The sequence below is a fragment of the Rissa tridactyla genome, chromosome 2, assembly GCF_028500815.1.
Source record: "Rissa tridactyla isolate bRisTri1 chromosome 2, bRisTri1.patW.cur.20221130, whole genome shotgun sequence".
NCBI classification, from domain to species: Eukaryota; Metazoa; Chordata; class Aves; order Charadriiformes; family Laridae; genus Rissa; species Rissa tridactyla.
In genome coordinates this window covers 8,872,834-8,899,775 of record NC_071467.1, presented here as the reverse complement: position 1 = coordinate 8,899,775, position 26,942 = coordinate 8,872,834, and positions in this window count along the sequence as shown.

The window sequence follows — 26,942 nt, the reverse complement described above, 5'->3', positions numbered from 1 at the left end:
CAGTCATTCTCCAACAGCTAGTGCTAACATGCATATGACAGACATCCCATTTGGGATAGATTCAAGGGAATGGAATCTGTTCTTGTAGCTCCGTGGGTTTTCACTCTCTATCCAGATGCAGACAATGTGATCTAATAACCCTGTGTTGAGGTTGAGACTAATGAAAGTTTGGATCAACGGATGGCAGTCACAGGGACGCAGATGAAGGCATCAAGTATGAGACATGCTGAATCCAGGTGCTTTCATTCAAGTCCTGAAAATGTATACAATGATTTTCCTATTGAGATAGACTGTCCTCACAGCGCGTTAACAAAACTACAAAAGCCCAGTACCACCATCTTCTGCCCAAGTTAAATGTCATAATAGTTCTGAAACAAGAGTCCAAAGCTGACTAGCAAGACTCTGTTTATGTACAATACATGATGAGGGATTGGTTGCTTTCCTGGGTGTGGTATCCATGGACAATCCCAGCGTTCAAACCTTAAGCCATTAAAAGTCCCATGTCTGAGACCCTTCACAGTCTACAGTAACACAAAGCGATTTTCTGTATGTAAATGATTGAAAATGAATTGGTGGAGGAAAAAAAATGGGAGACACAAATGCGAATTGCTTTACAAATCTACTTTGATAGTCAGTAGAAATATGAGCAAATCAGAACAACCAGCCATTCCTTCTATACCTGGATGTTTCTAACACTGCTTACTCACATACCTTCCCAAAATAAGAAATAGTTTAGCTTTTGCTTTGCCATCTGTACAGTCCACAGCACAGAAGCAAGATGCAGGTTTTTTTCTGACCTCCCCTGACTACTACTTCTGGCTTCAGTGTGAGAAATTACTCTTTTCTTACCTAAGTTTTCAGGGATACCAATACCCCAACAATCCAACACACAAAACTTGGACCTCCATTGCAAAAACACACAGAGGAGGCACTAGAGGCACTGTGAAGTATTGTAAACAGAAGTGTTAATTAACTAATAACCAAGCAGAAGGTTTTATTGTACACGATTTCTGAAACCAATTATAACTCCTCTGGGTCCTGGGTAATGAAGAGTCTACTGTGTGCATTCCCAAAGCACTGTAAATCTGTCATGTTCTTCAGTGTCCTCACCTAGAAAATGTCTCTAGTGATGTGGGCAGCAGTAAGCTGGACTCACTTGTTCCTGCTACCCAGCAGGCCTGAACTGGCAGCAAGACAAAGAATTCTCTTTAGGATCTGCACCGTTTTTAATGAAATTAGGGTGGTTTTTTGGGTTTTGGTGTGGCTGTTGTTGGGGTTTTTTGGGGGAGTTGGGTGTTTTTATTTTTTTATAATGGTTCCTAAGTTACTTATTTTGAAATGTAATTTAATTTAATTCCTATTGTCATTGTATATCCAGGATGCTATGAATTCCACTCCATGTCTAAACACTCCTCATAACTGTAGTTGCAGAGACATGGCAGGACAGAATCTGTGATGTAATTCAGACACATCTTTGCAGTTCCTTAAGACTTTTCATCTTGAAGCACCTGAATCTAAAGTGATTGTAAATTTAAATCTCAAACTGTTCTACACGTCAATCCCTTCACAAAAAAAGAAGACAGGAATAGTGAAGAGAATATGTTTAATTATTATAATAAGTACAACACTAGATGTATTTATTCCAGATGTATCTGGTAGCCTGAATAATTATAATGGATGGTGAGAAAAAAAAATGGCAAAGAAATGTGTCTGTAACTAGATTCAGCAAATAAGAAAGGAGGGTTAAAGAACTGAAACTTGATGGCCAAGTTGTTTATGCAGGTAGGCGGTTCTGCTTTGCTGTTTTAAATAATCAGGGGCAGTAACTCGGAAAGCAGCACTTTTGCCCCACTCTTCTTTCTTTAATTAACTCCTTCTTTGTAGCTGCACGATGGTGCCATCTTTTTAGATAGTAGCATTTGGGACCAAAGGGCGTATTGCTCTGCAATGTATTTATGCATCTTGCATTTCCTGTACCAAGCCTGAGAGAAAACCAATGCCTCCTAGGGCACAGCTCCTGCTCAGCCTTGTTTGAAGGCTGTGATTTGGGCAGTGCTCTTTGCTACTTACAGCAGTCATCCAACTTTTTATATTTTTTCTATAGGGTATAATCTGTTAGATGATATCTGTGGATGGGCAGTCATCCAGGTAGATTTCTGGACTACAGTGATGAAGTATGAAAGAACATAACAGTGTTGAGGAATTACTTTTGCTGGGAAATGATGTGGTAGGCGTTGTGGGCTTAGCACATGTGTGTCTCTTGCTGCTGCTGCTGCAGCCTTGGGTTGAAGGGAATGAACTCAGGGTGGAAAAGACCAGTTTTTTAGATCACCTCAAAAAGAATTTGAGGTGAGAATTTGACCCTCTCTGAATGAAGCAGTGCGTAGCCACCACCGTCCTGCTTCTTGGTGTTGGACAGTATTAATCAGTGACAAGGTTTGGGCTGGACTGGCCACAGAAATGAACAACAGATGCCCTCCCTGCCTTCTTCCTTTAGGGAGAGAAGGATAAGAGAGAAAGAGACTTAGGAATCACAGAATCACGGAATCACGGAATCTTCAGAGTTGGAAGGGACCTCTAGAGATCATCTAGTCCAACTCCCCTGCTAGAGCAGGGCTGCCTAAAGCACATCCCTCAGGGCTGCATCCAGGCGGGTCTTGAAAATCTCCAGAGAAGGGGACTCCACAACCTCCCTGGGCAGCCTGTTCCAGTGCTCTGTCACCCTCACTGTAAAGAAGTTTTTCCGTGTATTTGAACGGAACTTCCTATGTTCTAGCTTGTGCCCATTGCCCCTTGTCCTGTCGCTGGGAACCATTGAAAAGAGCCTGGCTCCGTCCTCCTTAAACCCACCCTTTAGGTACTTGTAAACATTAATCAGGTCCCCCCTCAACCTTCTCTTCTCCAGGCTAAAGAGTCCCAGCTCTTTCAGCCTTTCCTCATAAGGGAGGTGCTCCAGTCCCATAATCATCTTGGTTGCCCTTCGCTGGACTCGCTCCAGTAGTTCCCTGTCCCTCTTGAACTGGGGAGCCCAGAACTGGACACAGTACTCCAGTTGTGGCCTCACCAGTGCAGAGTAGAGGGGGAGAATGACCTCCCTCGACCTACTGGCCACACTCTTCCCTATGCAGCCCAGGATGCCATTGGCCTTCTTGGCGACAAGGGCACACTGCTGGCTCATGGATAATTTGCTGTCTACCAGGACCCCCAGGTCCTTCTCCTCAGAGCTGCTTCCCAGCATGTCCGCCCCTAACCTATACTGGTGTTTGGCATTCTTCCTTCAGTAACTCCTTAGGAGTTCAAAAGAAACTAAAGTACTTCAATGAAACATTAATAACAAAATAACAAGAAAAGATAATAATATCAAAAAAAGAAAACAGTGAAATATATACTATATATATATATATATATAAACCAGTATCAAGCTCCCAGGATGACGATCACGTCACCAGCTGGCACTGGGAAAGTCTCAGACTGGACTCAGCGACAGACGGGAACTAGATTCCGGATGTGGATTCAGGAATGTACGGATCAGGATCAAAGGCAGACAGAGAGAGTCCTCCTTGGATGCCGGCCATTGAAGAAAGAGGGCTGATCCCTCAGCTTTTATACTGACCGTGATGCAGACAGAATAAAATATCCTGTTGGTCAGTTTTGGGTCACCTGTCCTGTCCGCTCCTTCCTGCAGATGTGATCCCTCTACACTTTTCCCCTTCTGACCCTCCAATGGGGTAAATAACAAAGTTAGCTGATCTCGGTTGTTATAGCAATAAGTATAAACAAGAGCCTCTCTGTGTAACATTCCTTGGCTTTAACTAAACACATAGGTCTTATCACTCTGGAAGCGGATACTGTCAGAAAAATGTGCCGTTAATTTCAGATTTCAGTTAGTTAGAAGAGGCTTAACTGAAAAGTAAAATTACTGAACAGAAAATTGGTTCTGTTTTACCTCAAACCAGAACAATCAGTTAATTGACATTGGAGACTATTTCTTGACTTCTGCCCCAATGATGTACCCCAGTTCACAGAGCTGGGCAGCACAGAGAAGAGGATAGATGGATCTGCCAGGCTTTGGGCTCCAACTTGAAGGGTATCAGTCATGACTTGGCTCCCATACCTGACTGCAATTTTCAAAGGGACAAGGAGCATAAAGACACCAGGAAATGGAGATGGGAGGTTGGCATGCTTGGCTGACTTGTAAGATTTGTTATACAGAGAGGAACAAGCTTTGGCATGCCATCTCTTTTATCTGAGCACGGTAGGACGGGAGAAGTGCCACCAAAGGCAGAGAGAGAAGTCTCTACTTCGCCTTGCGAACCAGGACTGCAAAGAGAGGGGAGGGCAAGAAGATGGCAAATGTGTGCACACAAGAAGAAGGGACAGAAATAGCATCAGTTACAGGGAAGACAGATTCTTACTAACACTCAAACTGCTGAAGTTAGCAAGGAAGCTCACCCTGAAGTAACTCATCTCCTAGCTGTGTTGATTAAAAATGATTGCAAGACTTTAAACCATACCTGACACAAAATAGCAATAGGTGTCAATCATCTTCATCCATCCTGTTGCCACTATGACTCCGTTTGGGTGTAAGAGCTGGAAGAAATCTAAGGCCCCAGGGCAAAAGCTGTCTGTGAGTTCCTGCTGAGGGCAAAGGGGTCTTTAATTTCTTACTCTCCCTCCCTCTCAGATCCTCATTTCTCCTTAGAAATATGAGGCTACAACATGTGCTTTCAAGCAGTGATTGCTTCATTCCCAGGATAGGCAATGTCTCTCCTGTAGCACGGGGGAAGCACACTTAACGACTTGGTCCTAGCTATCTACTTGCTGGTGGACTGTTCCTGGGGAGGCCATATCTTCATAGAAATTCAACTTGACAGACATGAAGGTCCATACCCCTTTCCTGTTCTGAAAGTCCTATTTGTTTTTCTCTCTGTTCAACTGTGTTCTGCTCTTTTCTCCATCTCCTTTTTATGCAACACTGTTTCATACTGCTTCCCCCAAACCCTTTTTCTATTTCATTTCCCTGCCCCTCTCTCCTGCCCCAGTTTCTGTTTTCTCTCAGTATCCTCTTATTTTCTCTGTCTGCTTTCTGTCTCTCATCTTGGTTTGCTGTCCCCCTCCCTCTCTACCTTCACTTAGTCTTTGATTTTCCATCACTCTTTATCAACTTTATCTTCTGCAAAATCCCCATTGCTGCTTCTTTTCTTGTTTAATGTTCCCAGCCTCCCCTGGTGCAGAGCACTTTCTGCTGATGCAGCTTCTCTAGCGGCTTGAAACAGTGCTAACCTCTCCATGCAGGAACCAGAGATCGGAGTTTGATGTAAAAGACATCTTAAGGCTTAGATGTTTTCACTTGTGACAGCAGACACTTCAATTGCCTCTAGAGACTTAACTCTCTGGGTCATTTAAGATGTCACCAGAGGTATCCATTTAACTGCTGCAGTTCTGCTTGACTGATCTATAGCTTCAGAGTTTCTTAACCTGTTGCATCTTGGACCATTCCCCTGTGAGTCGCGGGTGGGAACAGCCTGCCTCCTTCCATCCCTGCATCACCAGGAGCGAAATGGGACATTTGAAGAGAGTTTCAGTCCACCTGGCTCTCAGGGAAGACGTTACCTGAAAGGGGAATACTGCAGAAGAAGACTTGGACTGTGGGCATGGCAAAGACCCTCCCTGAGCAGCAAGTGTCCTAGCAAATAGGTATTTTCTTATTGAGGCCTTTTCTGGGAGGGCATGCAGAGAGGCTGACCAAAGGCATGGAGCTCTGTGGAAAAGTCTCTGAAGGAGGCCAGGAGGTACAACATACATGGAAAGTCAGAGAGAGGATTTATTTATTAGGCTGGGGGCCAACTGATGAAATAACAACTGCTTCATGTCTCTCAGACCATCCCTGGGCCCTCTGCCTTTCCAACTGAGCCACGTCTGCCTACTCAGCAAGAGATTTAGGTTTTTTTAGACCTTCAGACCTATGAACAAGGACACAGGGTATTCTCCCAAAGCATCATAAGTCTTCAGCTTTCAACTTCTTCATAACATAGCTTGACACTAAAAACCTCTTAACCTCATTTTTCAGTGCAGCTCTACAGGTGAGGGACATGTGTTAGCAGGGTCTCTGGGGATGCCCTGCTATTGGAAAGCAAGAGCAACCTTCACTCTTCTCAAAAGGTTATGTCAAGACAGCAGCCAATTAAGCATAGTTATAAATGAATTTCTTTTAGTCTTAATAAAAGCAGAGGAATTCCCTGTAGAAAACTCTCTCAGAGCTCCTCTTACTGACAATATATGTGCCCAATATAAACCAAACCAGACTGAGAAGACTCATTTATTGTGTAAAAGTTCACAGTTAAAGAAAACCGAACATCCTACATTTATACCCGGCTCTGTGCCCTTTCCTTCCTCTCCCTTGACCCCATTTAACATTCCCAGAGGATGTGCTGAGACTAACTGGAAATGTTCTGGACTGAACTAAAATGGCAGTTCTAGTCCCAGAAGATGCAGGACTTTAAACAAGACAGAGCAAAGTTTTGATATCCCAGATTACTGTAATATTGCTATCACACATACTCAGCACAATAAATATAATATAAACTCATCCAATCTGTCAACACAAAATGAATAAGAACTAGAAAGTTGACACTTGCTTCAATTTTTTCTCCCTTTAAAAATGCTTTCAAAATTGGTAATTTGTTAAACTGATGACTGCCTGTGAAATATTTTAATTGGAAAAGCAATGCCTTTTCTGTCAGGAAAGTCGTATTGTCACAAGCCCTCCAGTATCAGCTCCAAGGAGGACACTCCTGAGCAGAAATAGCCATGATAGAAGTCACGTCTCTCCCTGTTTTTTTCCACTCGCTCATGCCTCCCACGCACAGAGGCATACATGCTCTGCCCTCACCGGTGTTGGGCAAGCTGGCTGCGTGCCTGGTGGCAGCCCTTCCCCTGCAAAACCCAACATGCAACAGAAGGGTGCTCCACAACTTTCGCTATGTTCGAGTCTTTTTGGCAAGGAGCAAACTGTGTGTCATTTATTAGAGGTGTGTGGTCTGGCTACAGCCTTAACACAGCAGACTGGACAGGACCCAGGCAAGACACGGAGTGGGCAATAGCCCCTTTTCCTCCTCATTCTCCCATTGAGCAATTCTCTTATAGGGAAGTCCTTGATGCTGCACCATTTATTCCTATATTTTGACATTTCACTTTGCCTCTTGTTGAGTTTCTTTTCCATTTGAATATCACTTAATCGCCTATCACTAAAAGATAGGTTCAGTTGTTGTACAAAAGGAAGTGTAAAGTTCCTGGGGAGGAACAACCACTGCACTAGTGCATGGCAGAAATTACCATGGAAATCACAGCTGGAAATCACAGCTGGAAATCACAGCTGGAAATCATCTTAGCAGTACCTGGGGGTCCTGGTGGGCACCAAGTTGAACAGGAGCCAGCAATGAGCACTTGCAGCGAAGATGACTAATGGTGTCCTGGGCTGCATTAGGTCGAGGGAGGTGATCCTTCTCTTCTACTAAGCACTGGTGAGACACATCTGGAGTGCTGTGTCCACTGCTGCACTCCCCAGTACAAGAGAGACATGGACATACTGGAGACAGTCCAGCAGAGGGCCATGATGATGATTAAGGCCATGGAATATTTCTCATACTGAGAGAGCTGGGACTGTTCAGCCTGGAGAAGAAAAGGTGCAGGGGGGATCTTAGCAATGTATATAAATACCTGAAGGGAGGGTGCAAAGAAGATGGAGCCAGGGTCTTTCTAGTGGTGGTGCCCAGTGACAGGACCAGAGGCAATGGGCACAAAGAAACACAGGAGGTTCCCTCTGAACATCTGGAAACAATTCTTTACTGTGAGGCTGATCAAGCACTGGCACAGGCTGCTCAGAGAGGTGGTGGAGTCTCCATCTGTGGAGACATTCTAAAGCCACCTGGACATGATCCTGGGCGACTGGCTCTAGGTAGCCCTGCTTGAGCACTGTGCAACCTCAACCCTTCTGTGATTCAGCCCGCAGAGATGCATATGCTACTCCATAGTTTTTCTTTTACTAAAGGAAAAAAAAAAAGCCTTCATGAAAAGGTAATGGCCTGAGATTCCCAGAGGTGGAGACCTTCCTCCCCACGCCCATGCCTTTGAGGGACACTTCCGTGCGTCAGGGACGATGTAGCAATTCAATGTTCATGACCAGTCAGGTCTCAGATTCTCTGCTGAGTCACTCATTTTGCAGCGATGGTTGCTGCAGCGTGGCCAGCTCTGTCTGCTCAGCAGCGCAGGGCTGACAGCGGGGAGCTGCCTGCTGGAAGTAGAAGAATGAAAATTGATTGCACACGTAGTGAAGATAGTAGCAAGTTTCTTCAACAAGAATCACAAATGTCTGTGAGGCAAAGCACCCTCACAACTCACCCAGAGATGCTGCCACAAGGTCAAATCAAGCCTCTCTCTACTCTACCTGTCTTGGCCCTTTTGGTGTGCTGGAGACAACAGAGTGCGGGATATTGGTGGAGGCAGATGCAGCCCAGCTGTCATGATGACAGGCACCGATGTGGGACCTTCCCATCTGCCAAGAGCAGAGATCACTTGTTCTGTCTCAAGGGGCTCTCCCTGCAGTAATGAGTCAGGGCAGCTGGTTTCAACAAAAGAGGCTTTTACAGCTCAATTTTCCAGGAAGGAATAACACAAAGTAAAAATGTCGTTAAGCCCACATGGTGCTTCAAGAAAAGCTTGTGGATTGGTAATGCTGTGAGTGAGTATTATGAACATCTGCTCTGAACAAGTCACATCCCCCTGCAGCTTTTGCACTTAGCCTAGTTTCTTTCAGAGAAAGGCGTCTCAGACCCCCGGTCCCTGCCTAGTGCAGGAAACTTCCATAAATCACTCGAATTTCTAGGGTACTGCTCAAGCTGAAGCAACAGAGCATCTCAGGATTCCCAGGATTTACAGTCCAGAGGCAATCATCTGCGGTGAGTCCTCCTGCTTTTCTTGGGAAGTGTGTTTCCCTGTTCCATAAGACTGCTGGGGTGAAGGAGGAACTGTGTGGACTTCAGCGTGGGCTCTTAGGTGAAACCTTCATGGGAGTCTCTTCTGCCAACAGTACATCTCCATCGGTACCTGGATTGATGGTCACTCTCCTCCCACCTTTGCAGCCCCTGCTCAGCGGGGATGGGCTGTGCAAGCCATTACTGCACAGCCCACCCTATCCCACATGGAGATTTTTGCTTTTTCATAGCATGATTACATCCTAGAAATGGCAAAGCAACAAGCATTCATTCACTGTCTGGATCAGGTTACACTAAGAAACATATTCAGCTATTACCTGACTCCAGGATGTGAACTTCTGAGCTAATTAAATTTTGTCTATGTGTCAGTTTGTCCTGAATTTTCCACAACTATTAATCTGTTATCACTTTGTAGGCAGATGCAGACTTTAAGAAATACACACTAAAAGAGCGTATCCATTTTTTTTTTTCCAAGCGATTCATGAAAAATGTGAAAAAATCCCAGCAGCTGTCTTCAGATGCCAGGACTTAAAACACATTCCTTTCTTTTAACTGCTATCTGAGATGTTTGTGGAAAGTACTAGCAAGCCTGAGTGACCACAGACGTTTGTGGTTTTGTGAAAATTGGCTTTTGTTTCAGTAAAAAATACTAACCATTGGAAGAAATATTTTAAAACCGTGGCATGCTTTCAAAGCCCACAGAGGTCTCCAGATAAAGGAGAAGTTCTTTAAAATGCTGTATTTCAGCTGGGAGAGGGAGATTTCAAGCAGTTATAAACTTGAATATTTCTGGATCAGGAAGCTCCTTTATGAGATGTGGAGAAATGATCTCCAACTGGTGTAAATACAAAGCAGAGGCAGCTGAGAACTCTGAAATTTATATACCTGCTGCTTGCCATGGGGGAAGGCTGGACTCTGCCTGGGATTTATTGTGAGGTTGCAGCCTCCTTCCTAATGTTGGTGGGAGCAGGGACAACCGAGCAGACTGGGTAGGGTGGGTTTTGCTTGTGCCCTGGAGCTGGCAGCCCTGCCAGTGTTAAGCAGCTGCTTCACACTCGCGGGGAAGCCAAAAACAACAGCTCTGCTTCTGGGAGGTTGTTCTCCAGCCTCCTTGTGGAACAAGCTTGATCTTTTGCCCCATTTTAGAAGGGTTAGGGTGAAATTTTTTTGGTGTGTGTTGTTATTTTAAATAAATTTTAAAAGTTGTAACTTAAAGAGAAGAGGGAATGGTGTTTCTCTGTTCCCTTCTCTCACCTCCACTGTTACCCCTCCTTTATGCCTTGATTTCCACTGCATCAACTTAATGGCATATTTTGCTCTTAATGCACACTGTGCACAGTCGCACTATCTTCAGCGAGGCTTCATTTGCTTCCTGGGATTTCACCTAAAAGGTGGAATTTCATGTAAAATCTTCCTCTCCACCTCTGAAAAGAGAAGTGCTTCTTTCTTTCTTTCTTTCTTTCTTTCTTTCTTTCTTTCTTTCTTTCTCTCTTTCTTTCTTCTCTTTCTCTCTTTCTTTCTCTCTTTCTCTCTTTCTTCTCTCTTCTCTTTCTTCTTTCTTTCTTTCTTTCTTTCTTTCTTTCTTTCTTTCTTTCTTTCTTTCTTTCTTCTTCCTTCCTTCCTTCCTTCCTTCCTTCCTTCCTTCCTTCCTTCCTTCCTTCCTTCCTTCCTTCCTTTCTTCCTTCCTTCCTTCCTTCCTTCCTTCCTTCCTTCCTTCCTTCCTTTTTCTTTCTTTCTTTCTTTCTTTCTTTCTTTCTTTCTTTCTTTCTTTCTTCTTTCTTTCTTTCTTTCTTTCTTTCTTTCTTTCTTTCTTTCTTTCTTTCTTTTTCTTTCTTTCTTTCTTTCTTTCTTTCTTTCTTTCTTTCTTTCTTTCTTTCTTTCTTTCTTTCTTTCTTTCTTTCTTTCTTTCTTTCTTTCTTTCTTTCTCCCTTCCTTCCTTCCTTCCTTCCTTCCTTCCTTCCTTCCTTCCTTCCTTCCTTCCTTCCTTTTTCTTTCTTTCTTTCTTTCTTTCTTTCTTTCTTTCTTTCTTTCTTTCTTTCTTTCTTTCTTTCTTTCTTTCTTTCTTTCTTTCTTTCTTTCTTTCTTTCTTTTTCTTTCTTTCTTTCTTTCTTTCTTTCTTTCTTTCTTTCTTTCTTTCTTTCTTTCTTTCTTTCTTTCTCCCTTCCTTCCTTCCTTCCTTCCTTCCTTCCTTTCTTTCTTTCTCTTTCTTTCTTTCTTTCTTTCTTTCTTTCTTTCTTTCTTTCTTTCTTTCTTTCTTTCTTTCTTCTTTTTCTTCCTTCCTTCCTTTCTTTCTTTTTCTTTCTTTCTCCCTTCCTTCCTTCCTTCCTTCCTTCCTTCCTTCCTTCCTTCCTTCCTTCCTTCCTTCCTTCCTTCCTTCCTTCCTTCCTTCTTCCTTCCTTTCTTTCTTTCTTTCTTTCTTTCTTTCTTTCTTTCTTTCTTTCTTTCTTTCTTTCTTTCTTTCTTTCTTTCTTTCTTTCTTTCTCTCTTTCTCTCTTCTCTCTTCTCTCTTTCTCTCTCTTTCTCTCTCTCTTTCTCTCTTTCTCTCTTCTCTCTTTCTCTCTTTCTCTCTTTCTCTCTTTCTTTCTTTCTTTCTTTCTTTCTTTCTTTCTTTCTTTCTTTCTTTCTTTCTTTCTTTCTTTTTCTCTCTTTCTTTCTTTCTCTCTTTCCTTCCTTCCTTCCTTCCTTCCTTCCTTCCTTCCTTCCTTCCTTCCTTCCTTCCTTCCTTCCTTCCTTCCCTCCTCCTTTAACCAGTAAATGGATGAAATTCTGTTGCCCCACGGGCATCAGTGAGGTCAGAATGTTCCTCCAGGCTCGCTGTAACCTGTACTCACATGCGCCAAGCCAGGGTGTATATGTATCTGTCTCACCTCTATCTCACCCCCACAACTCATAACAATTTTGATTTTAGATTAAATGCCAAATGGGTCACCTTCTACGCAGGAGAACCTAAAATTGCTACAAAACATGGACTTCCTTAGTAATAGCAATGACAAGCATGAAGTTATCTGTAAGATATGGCTTCAACTGGATATTATTAACATTTTAAGGAGAAGAATAATATACATGAAAGGAAAAGGAAACACCACACTTGTAGACAAGTTATTCCCAAGAATTCTGATTTCTCCACCTGAATTGCCAGTTTTTAACTAGAGTGTCAGACTTCTGGATAAAACTGTGTGGGCAGCAAAAATAGAACAGATGGTTGGAGTACAGACAGACAGAGGAAACAAAATGTTCAAGCCCCTTTTTGTTCCCCTGGTTGCCCAGGAATGTGTAGGTGCAACCCTGACAGATGCTGCAAACCCCTGTTTGACAAGCCAGGACATTACTGCATTGAGTGTGATACCAGTAAGTCATCCACAGCCAGTATGTAACTCTCAAATCTTGGCATCTTGGCCAGGTTTTAAAAATATTTGTCTTCCTATGTGGTAAGGTCTAGTTTGTGTATCCTTTCCTTGTGCTGGGTAGCAAGGTTTTGTGGGAGGAATCTCTCTGGAGCTCAATGGGGCTATTCATTCCTGTAGATGTTCATTATTTCCATGGTGGCACAGTCTAATCCAGGATCCAAATTTTTAATGGGTGCCTTAAAAGACACCTATATCCCCTCAATGACATTGGGTTCTAAGTGTTTAATTTACTTTTTCAAAGAACATGAATGATGACAAAGAGATGACATGATTTTCACGATAATAAAAGGGTGTTTCTCTAGAAGGAGCCAACAATGGCAGAATTCCAAACAGAGCCCTTTTAAGCATTAATATGCACATTTCTATCCCAAATCTTCAAAGCATCACTAGTAATTCTGGGTACACAACTTCTTGTATCAGAAGCACTTGAGAGAGCACTGAGCATGGTGAATCCTTAAAAAACAGGTCTCTCCAAGATATCTCAAGATACCCATCAAAAACGTAGTCAATTTGAATCAGAAGTCACTCTACAGATCTTATATTGCTTTTAAAAAGCTGCTATTATCCTGTACCAAATACATATAGAAACTCCATACCTACTATTCAAAAAGACCTGCCTTTTTGGGTGGAACTATTTGGTAACAAGCAATACTGTACGTCCTACAAAACCCATAAAGTGTAATAATGGAAGCACTGAATTATTTGTGAACTGTCAGTTTTGATTTATCTCAAATGACATATTCCTCTTCTGTCTTCCTAATTACCAGTACGTATTTTTTTTCTTTTGAGACAATATCTGGGAGTATTTACTGCATGTCAAATGTCTTATTTATGTCATTCCACATAATTATCAATTTGGGAGATTAGATCATTGCTAGTTCTGGAGATGTTGCTTTGACTTATTTGGAAGGTATAAATCTGTAAAATTTAATGAATTTCAGGAGTATTCTTTCATTAAACATGTATCACGGGTTCAGTGTGTGATTTCTAGAGTCACACTAGGCATTTTTAATTAATTTTTGAACCTGGCAAAGTACTTTTTCTTCAGTGGTAATAAGTTGTCTGCCAAATGGAGTTTTGTAATGCTCTGAAATGTATGTTAGGCTCAAAGCTTGTGCTTTGACTTATAAAAAGAAAAAAAAAAAAGGAGGGGGGATGCAAATGCAGTCATTTCCCTGTGAGGCTTTCATACACAGTATTGCCCATTATGCAAATACTCTTTTCTTACACTACCCACTCCATGATTCCTAAGATCCTAAGCCAAATCTCAAATGAACTATGGCACAGTCCTCAGTTTCTGCATAGTAGGACATCACACATTCTGTAAGTTAAGAGGACTGAAATATTTTTTTAAAACAGTATAAGTAATGTTGCAATTAAAATCACTGACTCCAGCTTCTTGTTTGGAAGAGCTGTTTAAGAAACTTCTAGTGGAAATGGCCAAATGAAACTTTTTTCATTAAAAAACATCAGTTTTTCCAAGACATGTTTATGTTTCACCAGGAAAAGCTGTTTTACAGTCCCACAGCTGTCACAAGAGGACAGCAAAACTGTCATTTCAGCTAAGGGAACGGCAGACAGACTAGGATTAAAAAAGGGATGGTGAATCTCCTTCCTTTGTTCTCCTTCCCTTCCAGTAGCAGGAGAAGTTGTGAAGAAACGGTACTCTTACCCTTTGGACAGCCTGAAAGATTTGGTGGGTTTTATTTTCATCAATAAGGTCTGGGACCCACAGAACTGCCATTTGACATCTAGAATTAAATTCTGGAGAAACACCATCCCATAAAAAGTGCTGAGGGTTTGTTTTTGTTGTTGGCTTTTTTTTTCTGTTTTTTCCCTGTCCAGAACAGTTTCTACTGCACAGAAATGCCATTTTCAGCCTTCTGCTGCTGCTTCGTGCTATATGGGACATAGACCAAGATGGCTAGATGAAGACGGCCAGGGAGCAGAGCAGGAGCCCTTGCCTGTGTCACTGGCTTGAAATAATCTGCAGATATTGGGCATCACCAATCAGCCATCCCACGAAATTGGGATCCTTGTGCCATCAAGACAAATGGGGAGGGCATCAAGCTCACACTTCCCAAAGCTTTGTTCTGGGCATAGGGAAGAGGATCCAGCCTTCCTGTTAAACCCTGCACAAGCTCCTTGCAGACATTTAGATCCATCAGAAAAGAGTTCACACAAGTTCTCAGTTAAAAGAGGTGGTATATATATCTCCTTGTGCTGTTACTTGCAGCCCCTGGAAGATGTCAAAATCTTGTGGAGGAAGTATTTGCTGATCTCTATCAGCAGTGTAATGAGACGGGTGACTCAGTGTTGCTCTAATTAATGCATGGAAAGACCTTTTCTAAAATACATTTGGTATGTTTCCCCCTGGAGACAGGAGATATCTGCAGCAAGCACATCCTCCCACACCTCTCCTGGGCACTAGAACTTATTAGCAAATCCCCTACTGATGCTCTTTTACTAGGGCAGGTACTGCTGTAGCAACCACGATGGCAAATGCAGGGTAAGTCGAGCTCAGGAATTTTGGCAATGGTTTTTAATTTCATGCTGTATCATCTAACCATGAATCCTAATGGCATATGCTAAAGGGCTGTCATCCCACCTAGTTCTTAGATCACTGGAAAAAAAAACAACCACCACCCGACCACCCTGCAAACAGAGATAGAGGGGGATAAAAACCCAGCAGTGCCCTAGCAAAGCATTTTGAAGCATTTATGCACCACAGGTTAACCTCCTGCCAATTTTTTCTCACTGGAAGGATTGACAGGGTTAATTTGTTTTCATAAATTGGTAGAACTTCACAGCTCTGACATCTGTCAATACCTTTGGCCAGCAGGTTCAGAGGTTATTAGTATGGAACACACAGACACATGCAGAGCTTAGTCAGACAAACCCAATTGTGTTGGTGAAAGTAGCTTTAAATAAAGAGAGAGACAGGAAAAAAAAGTGCTTATCTGAAAACTGGGAGTGAAAGAAAGAACTGGTATTACTCAGTGAGTGTGAGATAATTTCTGTTATCTTCCCATCACCTCCTTGAAGTTTGTGCAGTTGTTGCTGGGATCCTTTGGCCAAGGCCACTAGCACGGGCGGAGCAGAGTAGTCTGACCTGGGACTACCTCCCGAGAGGCAGGCAGAGGGAGGCCAGGAAGACCACCCACTAGGCAGAGAAAGGCTTCTATCCCTGTGAGGAGAAGAGAACAATGTCTTCATCATTGTGAGGAGAAGACAACAATGTCTATTAACTTGCCTGTTTGCAACACCCCAATCATCAGTGACCCAGGAGACCACAAAGTCTCCATTTATGGCTCTTAGTGGCAATGATTTAGAGGGCCTTCCTTAGGTCTCCCTTTCTTCCTGTGTAGCAATTTTTGGATTCTTTGCTGGGTTCATTTACCACTGGCCATCTCACTCTAGCTTTTACAGCCCTTTTTCACGTGTAGCTGTGTTGGGTTTGTGTGGCGAGGTTTTGGTAGTGAGGGGACCATGAGAGTGGCTTCTGTGAGAGGCTGCTAGAAGTTTCCCCCATGTTCGATAGAACCAATGCCAGCCGGCTCCAAGATGGACCTGCCGCTGTCCAAAGCTGAGCCCATCTGTGATGGTGGTAGTGTCTCTGGGATAACGTATTTAAGAAGGGGTAAAAAAACCTGAGCAATGTCAGCTGAAGTGAGGACTGAGAATACGTGATACAAACAACTCTGCGGACACCAAGGTCAGTGAAGAAGTAGGGGAAGGAGGTGCTCCAGGTGTCAGAGCAGAGATTCCTCTGCAGCCAGTGGTGAAGACCATGGTGAGGTAGGCTGTCCACTGTAGCCCATGGATGTTAATGGTGGAGAAGATATCCACCTGCAGCCTGTGGAGGACCCAACACCAGAGCAGGTGGATTCACACAGAGGAGGTTGTAACCCTATGGGAAGCCCATGCTGGAGCAGGTGACCCTCTGGAGAGAGGAGCCCACACTGGAGCAGGTTTGCTGGCAGGACTTGTGATCCTGTGGGGGACCCACTCTGGAGCAGTCTGTTCCTGAAAAACTGCACCCTGTGGAAAGGACTCACACTGGACCAGTTTGTGAAGAGCTGCAGCCTGTGGGAAGGAATCACGATGGAGAAGTTCATGGAGGACTGTCTTCTGTGGGAGGGACCCTATGCTGGAGCAGGGGAAGAGTGTGAGGATTCCTTCCCCTGAGGAGGAAGGAGCAGGAGAGACAACGTGTGATGAACTGACCACAACCCCCATTCCCCATCCCGCTGCGCCACTTGAGGGGAGGAGACAGAGAAATCAGGAGTGACGTTGAGCCCAGGAAGAAGGGAGGGGTGAAGGAAGGTATTTTAAGATTTGGTTTTATTTTTCATTATCCTATTCTGATTTGATTGGTAATAAATTAAATTAATTTCCTCAAGTCGAATCTGTTTTGTCCATGACAGTGATTGGTGACCGATCTCTCCCTGTCCTCATCTCAACCCATGAGCCTTTTGTTATGTTTTCTCTCCCCTGTTGGGCTGTAGGAGGGGAGTGATAGAATTGCTTTGGTGGGCGTCTTTGGTGGGCACCTTTGGTGGGCACCTTTGGTGGGCACCTTTGGTGGGTCAACTCACCACAGTAGCGTTGGCACCGGTGTTTGGAACTATCTCCTGTGTCAGACGTTGTGGTGGTTTGACCTTGGCTGTCTCTCAGGTGCCCACCCAGACACTCTCTCACTCCCTGTCTTCAGCAGGACAGGGGGAGAAAATAAGATGAAAAGCTCATGGATCAATATAAAGGTGGTTTAATGAAAGAAAGCAAAGGCTGTGCATGAAAACAAAGAAAGAAAAAGAAAAAAGAGATATTTATTCTCTTCTTCCCATCAGCAGCCAATGTCCACCTACTTCCTGGGAAGTAGAGCTTAATATGTGTGGTGCTTGCTTCAGAAGACAAATGCCGTAATAACGAATGCCCCTCACTGTCTTTCCCCCATCTTTTATTGCTGAGCACGATGTCATATGGTGTGGAATATCTTTCTGATCACCTTGGGCCAGCTGTCCTGGCTGTGTCCCTGCCCAACCTCTTGCCCACACCCAGCCTACTGGTCTTTGAGGGCAGATTTGAAAGAAAGCCTTGATGCTGTGCGAGTACTGCTCAGCAGCAGCAAAACACTGGTGTGTTATCAACGCTGTGCTAGCTCCAAATACAAAGCACTAGGAGGGCTGCTATGGGGAAAGTTACCTATATTCTAGCCAGACCCAGTACAGCCACACAGAGCAGACAGGTTTAGTAGGTGCTGCAGGTGACATCACACTGGACTGGCCTGAGAAAGTCAACTTTTTCCTCAGACTTAAACCAGCTTCTGCCTTTATGATGGCTGTGAGAAACACCAGTTCCCTACTGTGACATCCAAGACAGGGCTTGGTGTGAACTCTGCCTTGGATTTTGCAAGGGTGTGTGCTCAAGACAGCCTCAGACAAACATTCCTGGTTGCATGGAAAACATTAGTATCTTCGAGAGAGGCCTCAAGAGTGCTCTTCAGGTTCAGTGTATGACGTATCACAAAATACTTATGTCTGCATGATCTGAAAGATAACAGCTACTGCACCTGGAGTAAAAACCTGTTTGTCTTGTCTCTCTGGGAGCAGATTCCTGTGTGACTTTCTCTGTGCATCTCCCCATACCTCTGTGAAAACATAAGCTGTGCATTCACGCAGGCTAGCATCTCTCTAGGGAAAGTGACTGTCAGGTCTTGGATCTTTGTGGATACACCAAAACTATTGGAGTTTGTTGCTCTCCAGTTCCTTTACGACTAATAAGAAGGAACTAGGCACTGGGGTATTTTGTTCTTCTCAGTGGTTTTTAGGTACTGCAGGATTAGATGAGTTGCATCCTGCATCCGCTTGTCTCTACTAACTACACATCCACGGAATAAAGGGTGCTGAGGATGACTTCCTCAGATGTAGTTCTCTATGTTAGAGATCTGTAGGTTGTCTTAGGACAGGCCTAGCAACGTGTGGAGGTAGCTTTATGTTTTCCTGGACATGTTGGAGCAGATGAAGTGCATTTACTCACAGCTGACAAATTCTGCCAGACTCTGCCTGGATCTGCCTATGCCATTCAGGAGTTTCTACACAAAACCACAGGTGTTTCTCCTACTCCTTAGTCAGATACTTGTGCTCCTTAAGTTATCACACACTTAGTAACTGTGGGAAAGCAATGGAAGATCAGCGAGGAGGATTGTAAATATGCTCGAGTGACTGGCACCTGGGGTGCTGGGAAACACACATATCACACTAATTGTTGTTAAGTCTTGGGTGCTTGCAAATAAAACACTTGCACTTAGATAATGTAAATTGGTGATGGACTCAGGGAGACCTTATCTAGCCACTTGAGAACCCTGGCTTGTTGTTGAAGAAGATCAAAGCACAGTGGAAAAACTATGCCTGTTTGAACCCTTTAAATACCAGTGAGAACAGGGAGTCCGCACACACTCTTGCTAACAAGGACTCTCTGTCATTCCACAGTGCCCACATCCCCTACTTGTGTGCCTTTAGCTGGGTGTTGCTTTGGAGATTCCCCGGTCCGTGAGGTATCAAGATTAAACTTGTTCTTTGCTTTTCATCTGTGGTTTTGTGGTTGTTCCTGCATCCTGCCTGCATCGGCTCACACAGTATCTAAGAAGTGTTGAGGAATAACTGAAAAAACCTTATTTAAGTCACCACACAACAAATCCAAGTTTTCTTGCTGACTTAGTAATACCTTCTGTTGTGTCAATAGAAGTCCAGACAGGTCATTTCTGTGAGATATTTTTGTTCATTGACAAACACTTTGATCCAGAAAATATATAGTGGTCTGGTAAAAGTCCTCAGCTGGTGTTTATCACACTGATTTACACTAGCTGAATACCTGCCCTGCTGTGCCTCCCAAGTCAATACAAATTTTTTGTGTGTGCAGTTCCTTTCTTGTTTTTGGAGCAAAACAACAAAAAAACCCACATCCCACCCTGTCACGTAAAAATGATCACAGGATGCACAAAATAAGCTCGCAAAAGGGAGACATTGTCTCTTGGAAGAAAATGGAAACTCTTCTGAGAACATTATACCCTATGGCACTGTCATGTAGCTGCACTTTTATAATGGACACAATATAATGAGTGCTGTTCATGAAAGCTGGTTATTACATCCTAGCTGGAGGTCATACTTTGGCATATATAGAGCCGGTAATTTGTACACAGTGGGAGTTCTGCTGCTCTTCTGGTTTTCTTAGATTACATCTATTTCATAAGATATATGCATATTCAACCCCACACTGCTCCCCAAACTATCCTATCACCCACATAGGAGAGATGAGAATTTGAAGCTCAGTTTCAGCCCAAGCCCTTAAGCTCTACTGATGTCAAAGCTCTTTCCTTGCTCTAGTTTGTAGAGTGGTTTTGGTATGGCTCTGAGGGGGTTGTTACTGAGCTTGAATGCAAGCAGGCCATCCTCTGATCTCCCACTGATCTCCCTTTTGGGCTCTTCTGCTCCCGCTCTGTATGATGTCAGACGTTAAGTTTTCCTGATGCACATTTTTTCCATGGACTGGAGTCTAAGAAAAAACTGTCATCAAGTTATTCACTCCTTTCAGGAAGTGGCAGGGTTTGGTCAGTTTGATGACAGTGCCAGCAATAGATGCCCAGACCCTGGAGAAGGTCAGCAGGAGAGCACCTGGAGTGCAGCACCAAGGAATTCCAGCCAGTAAGTCAGCTTCATCAGGGACTTGACTCAAATGCCTCTATGCAAACCCACGTAGCATGGGGAATAAACAAGAGGAGCTGTGCATGCCTGCAAGGCTCTGATCTTATTGGCATCATGGAGATGTGGTGGGATGGCTCCTATGACCAGTGTGTTGAAATGGAAGGATACAGGCTCTTTAGAAAGGCCAGGCAGGAGCAATGAGGATATGTCACCCTCTATGACAATGATCAGCCAGAGTGCATGGAGCTCAGCCTGGGGATGGATGAGGAGCTTATGGGTCAGGATTAAAGGGAGGGCAGGGACAGGTGATGTTACAGTGGTGGTCTGCTATGGGTCACCCAACCAGGAAGACCAAGCAGATGAGGCCCTCTATAGACAGGAGCAGCCTCACGTCCACTAGCCCTGGTCCTCATGAGGGACTTCAACCATTCCAATATCCATTGGAAAGGCAACACAGAAGGACACCTACATCAGTGTCTTGGCAATGCTTCTCTGGTATGCACCTTGGTCCTGGGGGATGCTGCTTTTGAGTTTGTCATGCAGTAAGAATTCTAGCTGGTGGAGTGATCATTGACACAAAGCAACTTCTGCTGGCAGGTCTGACTGTGCTCATCTCTTTTGTATATCTTTGGGAGCTCAGTGAAAACTCCAGGGTTTTTGTTTGAAAACTTTACATTGTTGTCTGTTCAACTATGAGAGAAGGGAAAGCAGCAACCATGCCAGAAGTTTTATTGAAGTATAAAAAAATCCAACAAGCAATCTAAAATGGCTAATAAAATAGTGCCCTGTGCCCCAAACTACAAGCAAGAAATGTTACATTGGAACTTAATCTAGTGAATAAAGCAGCCCTTGTCCATACATAAAATTAATTAGGCTCAAAATACTCTGTACAGGCAAGCAGTCCCCATTATCGCTGAGGTTTTATTCTTTTAAGTAAACAGAAACAGAATCAACTCATTAAAAGTGTGGTCTTTTACAGTAAAGTGTATTTTACAGTATTTTACTATCAATCACATAATAGATACCTTATGTGTATCTGTTTAATAAGTAACATAGGCTGCTTATTAAAATGACTGACGTGTCATGGATGAGAGGGCATCTTGCACCTGTGTTGTCCCTAATGTCTTCTGATTTGGAGCTTGGAAGGGGAATAGAGACATTTTCTTGATGTGCCCTTTAGTGTGCTGGGTCTGCTCCAGAAGAAACTGCTGACTGTTACTCTCACCAGTTTTTTCAGAGAACAAGAAGCTGCACACCTCCACACAGCAGTAGAAATATTAGCACCTAAAGTTGTAGCATCTGTCTTCCTTCATATTATCACCATATGCAAAGCTAAGAGTGGGTCTCAAGTGTAAATCAACGAATGGACCATTAATGCTTCAATACATCAAAATTGTGCTACAACTACCTTTCCTCCTATGTGACCACTTCTTCCTCAAGCACAGTCCCTATGTCTTCTCCACAGAAATCGTCTTTGTTGCCTCTGTGTCTCTTCTCCCCATTAGTGCCACTTCCTTCCCTCCCTAAGCCCTAGGTTGGTCAAATAATACATGCTGCTTCTCTCCATGATTGGTGGGCTCGTCATGTCACTTTACATGCCATGGATCACATAGACCTCAAAATGAGGGCAAACAAATTTGGAGCTGCCCATTCTGTGACTATGGTTTCATACTCTGGGGCAAGGTAGGGTATTCATGGATTCCCCTGAAGCAGAGAGGGCAGACAGAAATAATTTGCAGTCAAGTTTTTACATGAAAATAACGTTACAGACTACATTAAAATGTGATGGCATCTCTGCATGACAGGGTACTCTATACAGTTGTGTTTACAGATATCTCCACTAGCACTACAACTGGCTTAGCTGCTGAAGTTTTATTCTCAGCAATTTTCTTTGCTAATAAGAAGGCCCACCAAACCCACAGGAGCAGGATCCTTAGCAGTGTTTTCATTGTGCATTTTGCACACAATATTTTGTCATCTGCTTCTGGGAGGAAAGCTATGGGCAGGAAAGTGTCATCCAAAGCCTGCATACAGTTTGAATATTGCATTGCTGATATCCAAAACATACATCAATTTAAAGCCAGTAGCTGTTTCTGACATAGTCTTGATGCTAGCATATCTTGGCAAAATGTTCAAAGTACATGGAAAGAAACACAGTAAGTAGGAGATGGACCATTCACAAGAATCAAGAAGTCGTGTAGCAAAGATGGTTTCAATTTGCCTTCAACCCACAGGGTCTCATGTCAAGACAAGTTTGTGCTGTTACTTTTTGGCTCTTGTGGCACCAGAAGAGCAAAGGACAAGGTAAAGATAGCTGGAAGAGCAAAAAATGTCTCCACTCTGGAGAGTGGGCATGGAGGACAGCATGGCCAGTAAGCCACTTTGCACAAGTGTAGCTCCTGAGAGCTGTTCCCAGGGTGCCCTAAAAAAGCCTGAACTAGAGAGGATATGAGTCAATGAATGCAGCTTTGAAGTAACCGAGTAGCGATGTCTGTGTGCGTCCAGTAATTCTCCAGTGCACAGAGAAATAATTCCCAGGCTTTTCTTCTTTTTTTTTTTTTTTTTCTACGGAGGTTGTTATTTAGAGAGAGTGCAAATGAGCAATAAGTTCCTTCTTGGGATTTCTATGCCAAAAAAAAAGAAAAAAAGAAGATGTACACAATACAGACAATTATCAAAGAAAACAGTGCATTGCCCTGTGCAAACAAACTCCACATCCCACTTCTCTTCAAGGCCAGGCGCAGTGACAGATTAAGCACAAAGGGCTTTGTATTTCTGTGTGGTGTGGGTGCCACCTCCTCAAATAGCTTGGAGCCCTTGCAAGACAGGCTGTTCCCGGCAGACAGTAACAGGAGCAGCAGGTCTCAGCTGTGCTGGGTGCAACGTGCCTGGTGGCGTGGGGCAGAGATGAAAATCTTCACAGCGTCTTTTTTATTTGTTTGTCTTCTTTTCTGATTGTGTAGATTAATATTTAGGGGCTGCGTTCAAAGGACAATGTAAAGACTCCAAAGCAGCAGAGGGGAGAACTGCTCCAGGGAAGGATGAAGGAGGCAGTAACGCGGCCAATCTGATACGGTGTCAGGGTGTACGTTGTGCCAAGACACGTATATCACAGTGGCCGTCTACCCCCAGGAGGGTGCAGCCACTATGTTACTCTTGGGCTGGGCTTTTCTGTTATGGTTGGATCATTTGACCGTGATTACCAACATCTTAATGAAAGGATCGAAGCACATGGAGGCTGCCCTGCTGACAGACAGGTCGGTGGTTGGGCAGAGGGCTCCATTTCGAACCAAATCTGGTGTCTGTGGGAAAATAATTTTTTTCATCCTTAGTGTGCTGGGATGGCTGAATTGAAAACACTTTGTCCAGGTAAAACTCATTCCAAAGCAGCAAGCAAGGTAACATTTGGGGTTAAAAAGGAGAATTTAGTTGATTTTGAATGTCTTGTTTCCAAAAAAATTAGAAACATCTTGTTCCGATTTTGACATCATATTTCTTTCACTGTCTTATAATTGTTAAAAGAAAAGGGAGGACTGCATGCCTATGAGACTCTCTGTTTTTTTCCATTTGCCTCATCCCATCTAATCAAAAGACCTTACTTCTCCCTACAAATCATGCTTCATTATAAAATGAAATAAGTTTCCCAACAAAAAAAGCCATTTCAACTCTGGTATGCTTTGTTCTGCTAAGATCAGACTGCTGAATTGTGTATTTTTTTATTTGAAACACTTTTATTTTCTATCTTTTTGTATAACAAAACATTATCAAATTATTTCCTTTCCTTTTCTAGCTCAGCAACAAGGCATTTTCCAGCACAAAAGTATTTTCGACTCAGCTCTTCTTAAAACCCCATCAATTATTATAATTGCCCCTGTGCTTCGTAAGGACATTTAATCAGTGGTAAACTGGAGGGAGGCTGAGCAATATAATTTAGTAGTTATCCAGATTTCTAGAGTCCTTTACTAAATGTTCCAAAGGATCTGTTTCTAGAAAATTCAAAAAAAGCTCCGCTAAAGCAAAGGAGCAAGCAAGCCTGTAATTATTCATGAGACAAGCATAATTGGTGTTTGTAGAACATACCAAAGCACCATTACAGGCAGTAGACCCAGAAGCTCCATGTTAACTCCAAGTACCTGGAGTGGTTCGGGAAGAATTTAGGAAGCTGCTCTCTATGTCATTAGTGGTTTGGGTCAGGATTTCAGTTACTGCTTCTGCAGCTTACACAGATCAGCCCTTTCCAGTGACTGAGGCAGTAAGTGGCAAACTGGCACTGATGCCATGTATTTCTTGACTTCATTTCTTGACATTTCCTGATGTTCCCATGCTGTGCTCCTCTTTCTGTCATCAGTGATGCTAAAGAAGAATAATCTCTATTTGTTACTGGTGAAAACGGATTCAGGGATAAACCAACACAGGAAAAAATAAATTCCATGTCTATCAAGAACTCATTATTACAAAAATAAGATATTAATAGTTTGTTTCCACTGGAAAAAGCAGAAAGGAAATGTCAATAACATTTACCAGTATGAATACTCTCAGAATTGCTGCACATTTAATTACTGCTTTGAATTTAAGTCTTTGAATTTAAAATTTTTCTTTCTCTCAGCGAACACAGTTTATTCAACCAGGGACACAGTTCCACTCTCTCATCAGAACCAAGATGAAAGTTCTCAGATCTGCCCTCATGGGAAGCAATCTCGAATATTTGTGAGGTAAGAAATCATTCTGGGGTGGTGTTGTAACTGGGTTTTGGGCTGCTGGACTCTGTTTCCTGCCTAGCTATTTCAGCTTTCCCTTCCTTGCTAGCAAGCCCTGCTCCCATGTCACCTACCCTAACTTGACCATTTGCCACTGCTTCTTCCACCCTCTGCAGCCTGGTGAGGACAACCCTACTCCCAGGAGGTACTGCAGTGGTGTCAAGGAGGCTCGGGCATGGGCATTGCTAGTCTCCTCCATTGAGACTCGTTGAATGGCAGCTGCAGAGTCACCCCCACGCCTCTTTCTTGAGGACTCCTTTCTCATTAAGCTTCTCCACATTCTCTCACTTTGCCTTCGGACACACATCCTGGAAAACACACTTATTTTCCTCTGAAAGAGGATACTGTTTGCAATACCTGCTGGGTTTGTGTGAGCTGATGGGACCAACAAGAAAGGAACCTGCAATGCAGCTTACACTCCTGCAAGCCCCCAGAAAACACCACGTCTAGTTGAATATGCTTATATATATAAATAAATATATACCTTGGGCTTAAACAGGGGAGGTGAAGCTGTGAGAAAACCCAGAGAACACTGCAGAGATACACTTTTGTACCTTAATATGGGCCCGTACAGGGTGAGGTACCAATTTGCTAATTAAGTGGTGTCAACAACAACTCTGAAATCACACCAGAAGCATCTTATAGCATGGCTGTAGCCGTAGGCTGAGAATGAACCCATTATTAGTGAACATAATTAGGACAAGACAAGCTTGTCATTGCTTCTTTTGAGTTTTGCTCCTTTTCCGTAGCACAAGGTAGAGGCTACATTTTCCAGCCCATAGTCTCCCGGAGATTTTGATCTATTTCTGCATGACTTCTTCAGGATTTTGAGTCATTAAGTCATTAATTTTTTCTCTTAGTTTCGTTAAACAATATGACACAAACTGCACAGAAAACTGCTTCATTTGCTAATCATTAATTCCTTCAAGCATTAAAACAGCACCTGATCAGCTTCTCTTGCAACATAGTTAGCTTGCCTTGTTAATATTTCAACATAAAATTTTTTCTAGTTTGTATGTAGAAAAAATATACACGTATATAGTTCTTTCTCCCACCAGTCCTATGACAGCCAAAAAGAGGGATATAGCCAGTATCTGTAAATCATGAAAGGCCTACAGAAAGTGAACAGGAACTGGTTTGTTCAGGTGGTTGTTGGTGTTGTTTTTTTTAAGCAAAAAGTGGATTACATCAAATAAAACCACGGAGAGACAGGGTAAAAGCACGTAAAAAAGTAACTGCTACTTCACACAGCATATATCTGCTCTGAGGAGATCCATTTCATACCTGAATTGTATAACTGATACAGCCCAGGCAACTACGTGTTTGCACTCAAAAGAATCTGTGCTGTTATTGACATTCTGCTTGCACTGAATGCAAGCTTCTTGTGCTTTTTGCTTCTTCTGCCCAAATGAGACAAAGTAAAATTCCTCCACCTCATAGGAATTTTCACGTTGTCTCTTGATCCAAGTACTATCTGCTCTTCCTTTTTTTTTACAAGCCTAGACTGTGTCCCCTGAGATACTAGTTTTCCAAAATTCCCAGAAAGCCAGTAACGTATATGTCAAAGTTTTGCCCAGTTATCAGAAAGTAATAATGAAGCTCTTTTTACCTGCTGTCTCAGAAGAATCTCAGAAGAGTATTTTCATCTAGTAGCTTCCCCTTCAAAAGTTCCATCTCCACTCAAAACATTTTTAGAGCTTTCACGTTTGCATTTAGACAAGAAAATTAGTCCACCTATGGGGTTATGCAGCACATGAGGAGGCTCAGACTTCATTGTTAGCTAAATGGTTTTTGCATAGAATGGAGAGGCACTCCAATTTGATCTGGTTCCTGTCTGAATTACATAAAAACCTGAAACCCATTGGAAATGGGAAGAAATCTCAAGCAGTGTTGTGAGTTGCCCTTCAGTGCATTTTATAGTAAGTAACACAACACAGCCTCCAGGCCCCTGCTACATTATGGCTTACCTACCATGATTAGGACTATCTAGCTCCTTCTTCATAGCTAACTACTAAGAGCAATATAATACCGTCCATGCTGTATGAGTCTTGCAAAAGAAAACAGCTGGATCTTGATGTGAAG